This window comes from Botryllus schlosseri, chromosome 2 (genome assembly GCF_051294905.1).
Source record: "Botryllus schlosseri isolate E-star chromosome 2, Bs_hap1, whole genome shotgun sequence".
NCBI lineage: Eukaryota > Metazoa > Chordata > Ascidiacea > Stolidobranchia > Styelidae > Botryllus > Botryllus schlosseri.
Window position 1 is genome coordinate 39,115,013 of NC_137237.1, and position 9,736 is coordinate 39,124,748.

At 40.7% G+C, this 9,736-nt stretch overlaps 6 non-coding genes across 6 annotated transcripts; all 6 read left to right on the top strand.

Annotated features, from left to right (window-relative positions):
* The first annotated feature begins 6,118 nt into the window (after nt 1-6,118).
* On the top strand, nt 6,119-6,191 carry Trnap-agg (transfer RNA proline (anticodon AGG)). Its single transcript has one exon. It is a non-coding gene; the product is annotated as a tRNA-Pro (tRNA).
* Nucleotides 6,192-6,481: 290 nt separating this feature from the next.
* Trnap-agg (transfer RNA proline (anticodon AGG)) lies at nt 6,482-6,553 on the top strand. Its single transcript has one exon. It is a non-coding gene; the product is annotated as a tRNA-Pro (tRNA).
* Nucleotides 6,554-6,844: 291 nt separating this feature from the next.
* Trnap-agg (transfer RNA proline (anticodon AGG)) lies at nt 6,845-6,916 on the top strand. Its single transcript has one exon. It is a non-coding gene; the product is annotated as a tRNA-Pro (tRNA).
* A 106-nt stretch (nt 6,917-7,022) lies between these two features.
* Trnap-cgg (transfer RNA proline (anticodon CGG)) lies at nt 7,023-7,094 on the top strand. Its single transcript has one exon. It is a non-coding gene; the product is annotated as a tRNA-Pro (tRNA).
* Nucleotides 7,095-8,524: 1,430 nt separating this feature from the next.
* Trnap-agg (transfer RNA proline (anticodon AGG)) lies at nt 8,525-8,596 on the top strand. The gene has a single exon. It is a non-coding gene; the product is annotated as a tRNA-Pro (tRNA).
* A 292-nt stretch (nt 8,597-8,888) lies between these two features.
* Nucleotides 8,889-8,967, top strand: Trnap-ugg (transfer RNA proline (anticodon UGG)). The gene has a single exon. It is a non-coding gene; the product is annotated as a tRNA-Pro (tRNA).
* The last annotated feature ends 769 nt before the right edge of the window (nt 8,968-9,736 follow it).

Consider the following 9,736-nt stretch of genomic DNA (forward strand, 5'->3'; position numbering starts at 1 on the left):
GAACCCTGGCCGATATAACTGTATGTTAATAATGAATCTTATGCAATTATGACCTATTCAAGAGGGTGTAAGTGTTGGCTTTGACAACCACAAAGATAATGCACGTTGTTCGTGAATGATATGTTGATTTGTGAATTGCATGAATAAGAAGTGAATGAAGCCTAAGCATATTCATAAATAACCGTCATCAATTATTCGTATTGTGTAGGATTGCATTGCACTTCATTTTTGTTTTTAACGCCCACCATACCATCCAATCGGCTAACATACCTTAGTATGGTGAAGCATCTTTATCGAATGTTGCCAGAAAATGAACCAAAGGTGCTAGTCGCTACATTGATGCTACGATTCAAGTGTAGTATCACTCTTCTGTGCGTTCTAAATGCGAACGCATTGACATCGCGATCACGTAACATGTTGATTCAGTGGAAAAGTGAAATTGTCGCGAGTGAATATTGTTCTGGGGTTCGCCTGTCAACCTTCGAAGGAAATCACTGCACGATGCCCCCGGGAAAAGCAACCACTTTGAGAACAACGGAAGTGCGATATCCGTGATTTTTGTACTGCAGTGATTTTAGTATTTGATTATTTAATAATACGATAAGCTGAATGTAAAATTATGAAGCTCTGTACCTCCAAGAAGCTCTTCGAATACAAAAGTGATAAGTTAGTTTCTTCATTTTCTTTTTGTGTAATAAATTCTGGCTGACTAGTGCGAATGAGATTAAAAAAAATACGAATGGAGCTGTAAAAGGTTGAACAGCAATGTTCCTGCCTTTTTTTGCATACTACTTGGATATGGTTCCTTCGTCTTTTGATCCCGGAAACCTAATATGCTTTATTGTGAAACAGACTATTTGGGTCACAAACGTGCAAAATTTCGTTGATGAATTCGAGTCCGATAGTTTTGATCGTCATTTTGTGTACAACTTTCTGGTTTTACCTGCTATGACGGTAAGATAAATATTGGCACATGAAGTCACGGAAGACAATGAGCTTCGGATTGAAAAGAAACAGGCACTGATTCCTACTATCGCTGACTATCGCATTTTTAACTTTGCAACTACCTCCCAAAGGTGTTTCACATATTTTCGCACACTGTTGGTTCCAGAACCCGCACTTCCACACCATCTCGGATTTGGTATCACGCGGCCTGTTGAATATTATAGAGTCGCTCAACCCGCCAGTGTACAATCTAAGTTCAGTAGGTTCGCGATCTTCAGCGAATTATCTTCGCCGCATATTCTGCATCTGCGTCTGAAGTAAAAGCGTTATGAAATAGCGAAGAAAAAATGTGATGAGTCAATTCATCCTCCGTAGGAAAATCTGTGATATATATCATCTCCCTTGACGAGTGACTTTTATGCGAAAGTAGTAACGATAGTTACTAAAATGTAGCATGGAGAAGAACCAATTGTCAAGCTCATGTCAATTTTTTTAAACGGGGTAGACGATGCACTGGCAACGTATTCGGTTATATGATGATATACAATAAAAAGAAAGCAATAGATAAGAATGGTCTTGAAGTATTCCCTGGCATATTGCATTATTACGATATTTTCTGTAGGGAATCAAAGAGGTTATAGAATCATGGGAAATGGATTATGTCGGCTATATCCGTGCTCTTCAATCGGGTGTACGCCCGAAAGTTACCATAACTTAAAAAAGGGTGCACCAATTTAACGGGTGTTACTGGAAAATAATACCCAGACAGGCTGATTACTAGCTTACGCAATAAATAGGCAGGTTTATGCTTCAGAGCAGGTTGGCTGGATGTACAGTACAGTACAATTTGGCACAACGTTCATGTCACGAGTATGAGCAGCCAGAAGATTGCATTCTATTGGTTTATTTTGCTACTGGTTGCTTTCGGAGTAGAACATTATGGAGCTAAATTGTGTTTAGCTTGCGGCTTCTTTCTTTAGTTTAACATATAATAAATGCAACAACATAAATAATATTGGACATACGTAAGTCCTTCAACCAATGCTGGGCTACAAAGTTTCAATAAGAGACATGTACGCTGAATTAAGAGTAAGAACAGTAGATACCATTTTAGCAAGAGCGATGAAAATGAATTTAGCAAGATGTTATGGCACGTCGATATGTAAGATCGTGGTCTGGTATCTAGAGTGCTGATAAGAATTTGGCATTAGCATTCATCATATCTGGGGTGAACAATTTGGGAGTGAATGTTAAAAGGATGTATCATTCTGACAAAAGATGAAAGATGAAGAGCACTAGGTTCCATATATAATCGAAAATGGTATAACGAGTAACACAAAAATATTCAATCAGGTATATGTAATTATTTTTAATTCGGCTTTTCTGACACGTAGCATGGTATGACTTGCAACGATGTGAGGGATTAACTTTCAATAAGCGTTTCCGCAACGTAAGTACGTATAATCGTATTATAATATTAGGATTTACAAGCACCGGCATTTTACATAGGATTATTAGCAAAACCTTGCGTGAATATCAAATTTATATGGCATGGAACACATAGGATAGTATTACGAGATTTAATGATAGGGCGTAACCTATACTTGAGACTTGGATTTTATTTGATTTTAATATAGCTTGAACGAGAAAGATTTTTGACTTTATCAACTTTAATAATACCCACACAAATTTTACAAAGATAAAAAGGGTAATGTATTCAAGGAATTAATTTGGCTCAACCTTTTTTAGTACCATCCACAGTTATTTGTGACCAAAAATGTCATCGGCACCTATCAATCGAAAATCATCATGCAACACGAAAATGTTGGGACGCGACCCTTGTTATTGAAATTTCAAACAAGTAGGCTATCATCCAGCATCGTCGCGGTTGCCGCTGATTATTTCTGGCAATTTCAAAAGAGTTAGGCACCACCTTTCTCCTCAAAGCTCACCGCATTACAGGCCATCAAGTGTCTTCTTATGAAACAAGTGCTTGTTCCGTTACAATAACTACTATAGCACGCAGAAGGATGTCCTTGTAGTGAAGTGTAGTCAGACTGTAGCTTATGACGTACTATGAGCGTTGTTGTAACGAGATGCTTCTATCCGGAACAATAAGCAGCGACCTTATGTAGATTTTAGATGTTAAGTTATTGCATTGTGAATAAAACTGCGATAATGTTCGAATCTGAGCAACTAACTGCTCTGCTTAGTTTCAACATGCGCCAAAAAAAGTTGCTCATGTAAATATTCTCAGATTGCACAGAGAACGTCGAACAATGTTAACAGTAACAATAAGAAAGGTAAGACAGGTCGGGCAATTTGTTGGAAAAACTTTTTCAGGCCAGCCATTCTGCGTACTAAATGGCTACAGTAATTTCCTGCACATAAATGCAACGTCTGGCATAAGGGTATCCTAGAAAGTATAAGCAACCAACTCTAAATTATAGAAAATAGGATATTTGGCCATTCACTTTTCTTAAAAATCCTCATGATGAGGACATACGGTAGGCGTATGTGAGGCAGAAATCGCAGTTTATTGTATGACCCAAAGGTTTCGGATGCTCCTGTTGACCGAAGCCCTTCAAACCAACAACATAACTTTAATTAATCTGCCGCGAACTCGCTACCGTACAAAATCACAGCTGCCAACTCTATAAAGTGCGCACAGTAAATAAACTAAATGCAATTGAATTTCGATAACCAGTGTTGGTCGCTCTAGCTCAATCGAATCTGAATGTTCATAGCAGATTATTGATCAAAGAATGCAAATTCCTTTTTATGCGAATGGTATTTACTGATACCAAACTGTCTTGTGACACCATGAGAATCGATTTTTACTAAATTATGATTATTGTCTCAAGATAAAAATTACCTCTCATATTGCTGACTCAGATGTGCATATTCAGTGTATGTCTGGCCATACAACCGCCATCGCATAACACTTTTGATTTCGCGATCATAATACTGTGTCAATTATAAGTTCTCTCCTGGAAAACTACAGCATTATGCATACTCGCACGCTTGGCGCGGCTGAATATCTTATAGATCGTTATCGGTATTAACGCGTGACGGACAATATAAGGTAACAGTACATAACTATTTCGATTGGGCACAGACAGAAATCACTATATACTTTGCTATAGTCTTGACTGGGCGGACAGATGTTGGCGAATTCATAATTTCATAATTGCTAATGCTGCACACATAGTCGCCAGCTTCCAACATAGGCCATGAGTAGATTCTGGTGAAGGTGCCGGTCAGCATTTACCAATGTCAAGCACGCTAAATTGAGAGGTTGGGTCGCGCAACATTTTCAAATCGGAATTTGGTTAGGAACCCATGATATGTTGCGATACCAATCATCTGTTTACTCGAACAGCACGTTTTAGAAAATATCATGGTATGGCGCCATCCCCAATATTATAAGGCCCGTACCGTTTAGTCGAAGAGCAATACGGAGAAATTGTATCGGATATGGTGAAAACACTTTGCGCGATCAGTAAACTTTAATAAAACATATGGTGGATCGTAAAAATGCCATATTGTGCAGCTTTATTTCCGGAAATTAAAGGCATTACTATACTTGCTTTTGGAGGTGGCGAGATGGCGTAATGCAGGGGTTCTCAACCCGCGGCCCACGGACGCTTTTTCTGTGGCCCGCGAGATCTTTCAATGTGATCGCAATTACTACCGGTATTGTTGCATACGGTATCAATTTAGCTACTAAAGCTCTCTTATCGCTCCGTCTCTGTTTCGTTTGATTTATTCTCATTCTTTAATGTTTTCTGGTTTCTTGATATATGGTCGAGTTTAGATTCTTATTGTTCTGAATAGGTCCCCGGACAGTTCCATCTCGAGTTACACATATCACCTGATCTTAGAAAAAAGCCTTGCTAGCTAGGTCTTAGGGCGCTTAGGCTAAGCAATCCATATTTTGAGGCATTGTTGAGATTGCCGGCGACGGTAAAAACGCAGGGTTCAAAATGGCTTGGTATATCGCTAATCCTATGAAATCTGAGACAAGGTGTTCCTCCAACAAAACGTTACTATACTGTGCGAATCTCCGCTGTTTCCTGAATTTAGCAGCAAGGAAAACTTCACCTAACAAATTTCGAAGCTGCAGTTGTCTGATTCAACCGTGACAAGAAGAGTAACAACAATTTCAGTTAATCTTTTGCTGCATGATTTGAAACACGTTGCCCCGTAGACTACTTTAACCTAGCATTGGACAAAATCTACGGACATTGCAACGCTAATTGTATTGGGGAATTCTATCCGAGTGGATAATGCTGGCTGAGCAAACGTGGGGAGAGGGGACTAGCAAACAACATCAACTTAACAAAGCTGACTTCTGTAACTATTGGTGCCGGGCATCAGCCATGGAAGGAAAGGAGAATGGTTAATTGGTTTGCTCAGAAATTACCCCGGACATGAGACTTCTTCTTATATCACTGAGAGCCCAAAGTGACAATGGCCTATGTAAAGAAAATGTTACCGTAGTTTTATACTTGCTCGCTCACGCATTGAAACAGAGAGTTCAGTTCTCTGGTGCAAGGGTTTGAAGGTGCACATACCAACTTGGCAACGAATGCAATGCACGCTTCATGAAGGGATTTACTTGTTCCGTCGGAAGATGACACAATCTCACTAGAAACAGCAACTGAAAGCTTACGAACGCTGTCCATTATGCTGTAGAATGCATACAAACTAAATGCCCATACACGACTGGTAAATAGGCTATATTAGCCTAAATATAGTAGTATAGTCCACAAATATACGATTATGTTCTGCGGCCCGCAGCGCTTTTTGCTGTTAAAATGCGGCCCGTTACGCAAGGAAAGTTGAGAACCCCTGGTCTAGGAGTATGATTCTCGCTTTGGGTGCGAGAGGTCCCGGGTTCAAATCCCGGACGAGCCCGTGTCGAGATTGTAGTTTTTTTAAATCAACCACGATATCTATGAATTCCGTAGTCATTTCCAAATGAAAGTTTTTTAAAATAATTCAGACAACGAATCCGTCGGCTCGTTGGTCTAGGGGTATGATTCTCGTTCCCGGACAAGCCCGTGTCGAGATTACAGTTTTTTGGTTTTTAAATTAACCACGATATCTATGAATTCACTAGTCATTTGCAAATAAAACTTTTCAAAATAATTAAGACAACCAAACCGTCGGCTCGTTGGTCTAGGGGTATGATTCTCGCTTAGGGTGCGAGAGGTCCCGGGTTCAAATCCCGGACGAGCACGTGTCGAGATTATAGTTTTTTGGTTTTAAATCAACCACGATATCTATGAATTCCGTAGTCATTTCCAAATAAAAGTTTTTGAAATAATTCAGACAACGAATCCGTCGGCTCGTTGGTCTAGGGGTATGATTCTGATTCTCGTTTCGGGTGCGAAAGGTCCCGGGTGCCAATCACGGACAAGCCCGTGCCGAGATCATAGTTTTTTGGTTTTTAAATTAACCACGATATCTATGAATTCACTAGTCATTTGCAAATAAAACTTTTCAAAATAATTAAGACAACGAAACCGTCGGCTCGTTGGTCTAGGGGTATGATTCTCGCTTAGGGTGCGAGAGGTCCCGGGTTCAAATCCCGGACGAGCCCGTGTCGAGATTATTGTTTTTTGGTTTTAAATCAACCACGATATCTATGAATTCCGTAGTCATTTCCAAATAAAAGTTTTTGAAATAATTCAGACAACGAATCCGTCGGCTCGTTGGTCTAGGGGTATGATTCTGATTCTCGTTTTGGGTGCGAGAGGTCCCGGGTGCTAATCACGGACAAGCCCGTGTCGAGATCATAGTTTTTTGGTTTTTAAATTAACCACGATATCTATGAATTCACTAGTCATTTGCAAATAAAACTTTTCAAAATAATTAAGAAAACGAAACCGTCGGCTCGTTGGTCTAGGGGTATGATTCTCGCTTAGGGTGCGAGAGGTCCCGGGTTCAAATCCCGGACGAGCCCGTGTCGAGATTGTAGTTTTTTGGTTTTAAATCAACCACGATATCTATGAATTCCGTAGTCATTTCCAAATAAAACTTTTCAAAATAATTAAGACAACGAAACCGTCGGCTCGTTGGTCTAGGGGTATGATTCTCGCTTCGGGTGCGAGAGGTCCCGGGTTCAAATCCCGGACGAGCCCGTGTCGAAATTACAGTATTTTAATTAACCACGATATCTATGAATTCAGGAGTCATTCGCAAATAAAAGTTTTAAAAATAATTAAGACAACGAAACCGTCGGCTCGTTGGTCTAGGGCAGGGGTGGGCAAACTACGGCCCGCGGGCCGCATGCGGCCCTCCACACCGTTCTGTGCGGCCCGCGAGAGTTTAAAGAAACTTAATCAAAATATTGATGCAGGGACTTGATTAAACTTTGTCTTAGTATATTTCACTATGATAATTCTAAGGCAGTGGTTCTCAAATTGGGGGCGCACCCCTTGGGGGCGTGAAAGCATCTGAAAAGGGGCGCGAAGCTGAGCTCAACTGAAAATTTCTTTCGCGCTCCGCGAGATTTGCTTCCCATTCATAGTTACTGCTCTGTATTTAGTCCGAATTTCATACTAAAAAAAACTCTCATTCACAGCCGCAACCCTCCACGCCATTAAACCATCAGTTAGGTTTGGTAGCATCGTTGTGTTTTGTGATATGACGATAAGGGGGCGCGGAATCTTTCACTATCATAAGAGGGGGGTCTTAAAAAGTTTGAGAACCACTGTTCTAATGTAAATACTTCCTATATTATTTTTTATGTTTAATTTCTGGCACAACAGTCCGATCTCAAGGCCCACGCAGTTTGATAGGCTGCAGCTGCTAAACACCACAGAAATCCTAAACGAGATTGACATAATTCGGATTACGAGTGTGATTTCAGATTGGCCACTGCAGTTTGAATTATTTCAGTGATGTGCTTATAAAAAGCGATTCGCGTGTGTCTTAGGTAGATTCGTTCTCTGTATGCGTCGAATTATGGTATATTCATGTTTTATCTACACATAGTAGAAGCGTGTTTGAAGCTGACATGGTTATGATGCTGTCAGCATTGTGTGTCGTCGAACTGAACCAAAAGTGGAATTAGTAAATCTATGAACAGTTCGCTCCTCACAGATATAATATTTCAATCCTGATCTAAGAATCGGGACAACCGAATTTCATCTCTATAGTTTTGACAAATTGGTTATTGAGGTCGACCAGCCTATGAAATCTCGCCAAAGTTTCTGACGCGTGTACGATATCATTTAAGCAATGTTTGGATTGTTTTAAATAAGCATATATATTATCTCCATGTCCTCACTATATAATCAAATACCAATATTGCGTTTTGGTTTATAATCCCAATTTTATAGTGCGGCCCGCGAATGGATTCAAATGTTGAATGCGGCCCGCGAGCTCAAAAGTTTGCCCACCCCTGGTCTAGGGGTATGATTCTCGCTTCGGGTGCGAGAGGTCCCGGGTTCAAATCCCGGACGAGCCCGTGTCGAAATTACAGTATTTTAATTAACCACGATATCTATGAATTCAGGAGTCATTCGCAAATAAAAGTTTTAAAAATAATTAAGACAACGGAACCGTCGGCTCGTTGGTCTAGGGGTATGATTCTCGCTTAGGGTGCGAGAGGTCCCGGGTTCAAATCCCGGACGAGCCCGTGTTGAGATTATTAGTTTTTTGGTTTTAAATCAACCACGATATCTATGAATTCCGTAGTCATTTCCAAATAAAAGTTTTTGAAATAATTCAGACAACGAATCCGTCGGCTCGTTGGTCTAGGGGTATGATTCTGATTCTCGTTTTGGGTGCGAGAGGTCCCGGGTGCCAATCACGGACAAGCCCGTGCCGAGATCATAGTTTTTTGGTTTTTAAATTAACCACGATATCTATGAATTCAGTAGTCATTTGCAAATAAAACTTTTCAAAATAATTAAGACAACGAAACCGTCGGCTCGTTGGTCTAGGCCCTAGGGGTATGATTCTTGCTTTGGGTGCGAGAGGTCCCGGGTTCAAATCCCGGACGAGCCCGTGTCGAGATTGTGTTTTTTTTTAAATCAACCACGATATCTATGAATTCCGTAGTCATTTCCAAATAAAAGTTTTCAAAATAATTTCGACAACGAATCCGTCGGCTCGATGGTCTAGGGCAGGGGTTCTCAACCCGCGGCCCGCAGACGATTCTTTTGCGGCCCGCGACATCTTTCAATATGAACGCAATTACTACTGGTACAGTATCGTTATGGAAGACCGATGTGTCACATTTGTCGAAGAACAGTTGTTGTAACAAAGCCTAGAAGCTTCAAATGATAGCACGATAGTTTCGTCTGGAGTTATACATATCGCCTGATCTTAGAGAAAACGTTGCTAGCTTGGTTTCAAGCCCAGCAATCCATATTTCGAGGCATTTTTAAAATTGTCGACGACGTGACAGACGCATTGTTCAAAATTGATTGGAATATCGATAAGCCGAGGAGTCTGCCAGAGAATGTGTGACTTCAATAAAAATTTAACGTAGGCCTACTGTGCGAATATTTGCTGTTTCCGGAACTTAGCAGCAAGTTCAACATCACCTGCGAAACTTCGGGGCTACAGTTGTCTGATTCAACACTCAACGAGTCAACAGTCACCAGAAGAGTAACAGCCCTCTCAGTCGATCTTTTATCGCATGTTTTGAAACACGTTGTCCCGCATAGACTACTTTAGCCTAGCATTGGACGAATCCATCGACTGCACACAGTGCACACTGCACACACATTGCATAGCTATAATTATCCAGGTGCTGTTTATCGGAGTGGAC